Below are 2,500 nucleotides of genomic sequence, written 5' to 3'. Positions count from 1 at the left end.
CGCGTGCGCGGGCCTGCGAGGCACCCCAGCCGCGCCGCTGCGACCGCCGCCCCGCCGCGAGGCGAGGGGCGGCGGCACAGGCGGGCGATTGATCGTCAAGCGACGCTCAGACAGGCGTAGCCCCGGGAGGAACCCGGGGCCGCAAGTGCGTTCGAAGTGTCGATGATCAATGTGTCCTGCAATTCACATTAATTCTCGCAGCTAGCTGCGTTCTTCATCGACGCACGAGCCGAGTGATCCACCGCTAAGAGTTGTCTGGCTTTCGGCACCGCCCCGCACGCGCGAGGGGGCCAGGACAGCTCACCACAGGCAAGCGGCCCTTACGGAGGATGGCCCACCGCCCGACCGACCGCCCCCCTCCGCACGCGCGGAGGGGGCACGGCGCAGCACGACGGAGAAAGCCTGGCCTCTGCTGACCGTACAAGCACACACAGAGAGAGAGGGTGGGGGGGAAAGGCACGGGGAAAAAACTCCGAACGGCAAGGCTGGGGAGCCCGCGCTCCCGACCGACCCCGGAAATGCCTTGACCGTGTCGGAGCCGGCCCAGGCGCACGGGCTCGGCCCGGCCTCTGCGCAGAGGCAGCGATGCGCCCGACCGCGCGCGCCCTGCCCGCCACGCTCCGGACGACACGGCTGCTGCTGCTGGGCAGCAGCGGGGAGCCCCACCGGCCCCGCGCGCCCCTCCGTGCCGGCTGCGCCGCGCTACGACAGGCAGCTCCCCCCGGGCACGTCCCGACGGCGACTCGGCGGCCACGCCGCCGGCTCCGAGAGGCGGCAACCGCCAAGAGCCGGCGACGCACCGCCCGCGGCCTGCCGGACGGCACCCGCTGCCGCACCGGAGCGGCTGCCCTCCCGGAACCACCGCCACCGCTTCTCGCCTCGGCCCCCTTCCACGGGCACGCCCCAGGTGGAAGGCGGACGGCGCTAAGTCGGGGACAGCGCCCGCTCCCCCCGTTTCCACGCGGAGACCGCGCGTGGGGTGCCCCCGCCCGCCCCCGCCCACCTGCCCGGCGCGGCCGGGAAGCGCGACGGGGAAGCGGCGGGCAGGGCCCGGGGCGGGACAGCCGCGGCCGGCAGCGGGAGCCCTCCGGCCGACCGACAGGCCGAGCGGCGCCGCCGCCGCTCGGCCGGGGTGACGCCCTTGGCAGCAGCCAGTGGCGGAGACCGCCGAGCGCTCGCCAGGGCGAGGGGTGGGGGGGGAACAGAGCGCAGCGCGGCGCAGCGCGGCGACGGAGGCGCGGCGACCCGGCAGCCGCCCAGCGAGCCCCCACCGCGGGGACCCGCCACCCCGGGCAGTGAGCCCGCGCTCACGCCGGGGTCGCCCGTTTCGAGGCAGGCAGGCCGGCTACGGCCGACCGCACCGCGGCCTCCACCGAGACCGGACCGCGGAGAGGAGGGGGCAGCGGGACCCCTCCCCGGCACGGCTGCCCGCGGGACGAGCACGGGCGGCAGGCCAACCGAGGGCCTCGGTGGGAGGAACTCCCGGCCCCTTTAAGGCACCGCCGCCCGGCCGCCCCCCGGGTCGCATCGAGCCGCCCGCGTCTTTAAACCTCCGCCCGGCTCCACGGCCTTCGACCCCCGGGCTTGCCGAGGGAGGGCCGCGGAGGCGCGGACGCTAGGTACCTGGCCCTGGGGTGAGGGAAACGACCTGAAGGCCCCGCGGGGGTGCCTCCCCCGCTGCCGCCCTCGGGGGAGCGTCCGCCCGCGGGGGCGCGCCCGACATCCACCGCCACCACCACGTCCTCCGGTTCCCGGGGCCCGGGGTTTCCCTCAGTAGCCCGGCGCTGCGCCCGGGAGGAGAGCCGTGGCTCGGGCCGCCCGCTGGCGCGGGACGCAGCCCGGCGGGGGCCTCGCCCACCAGGAGAGGCGGCGGCAGAGCCACCCCCCCCGCCCCGGCTCCCTCGTGGGGGAGAGGTGCGGGGAGAGCGGGGAACAGCCGCCGCCCCACCCGGCGCCGCGTACCCGCCCGGAACGCCCGGAGGCCTTTCGCCTGCGCGGCCGGCCGGACTGCTCCGCAAGCAGCCCGACACGGTGCGGGCAGGGTCGCGGGAGACGCCTCCCGCGACCCCGGAGGACCCCTCTCTCCTCTCGCGCCGCTCGCGCCCTGCTGCACCCGTCCTCGCCACCGGCTCGCCGCTTCCTCCTGCCCGAGCGGGCTCGGCCGGCGGGGGCTCGTCACGCCCCACGACGGCGGCCCCCCTTCCCGCGCACTGCCGCCCGCGCACCGACAGGGGGGCGCCCCTCTTGGCCCAGCGGACCGCCGCCGTGCGAGGCGGCGACGGTCCCCGGAGAAGGGCGCCGGCCGGCGGCGGGCGCCAGCGGAGGCGAGAAGCGGGGTGACGGCGGGGACGCGGCGGTCCCCGCCGAACGGGCAACGCGCACGCGCGCGCGCCGGAGGACAGCGACAGAGTCGGCGATTGCGAAGGCGGGCCAGGGCCCGACGAGCGGGAGGTGAGAGCGCCTCCGGGAGGGGGCCGAGCCGGGACCCCCTCCCTCCCAC

The 2,500-nt window shown here is 77.8% G+C and overlaps 1 non-coding gene across 1 annotated transcript; it reads right to left on the bottom strand.

Annotated features, from left to right (window-relative positions):
- Positions 1–100: 100 nt before the first annotated feature.
- LOC126034789 (5.8S ribosomal RNA) lies at positions 101–253 on the bottom strand. Its single transcript, XR_007504745.1, has one exon. It is a non-coding gene; the product is annotated as a 5.8S ribosomal RNA (ribosomal RNA).
- Between the last annotated feature and the right edge of the window lie 2,247 nt (positions 254–2,500).

Source organism: Accipiter gentilis, chromosome 35 (assembly GCF_929443795.1).
Source record: "Accipiter gentilis chromosome 35, bAccGen1.1, whole genome shotgun sequence".
Classification (NCBI taxonomy): Eukaryota; Metazoa; Chordata; class Aves; order Accipitriformes; family Accipitridae; genus Astur; species Astur gentilis.
This window is presented reverse-complemented; position numbering and strand designations above follow the sequence as displayed.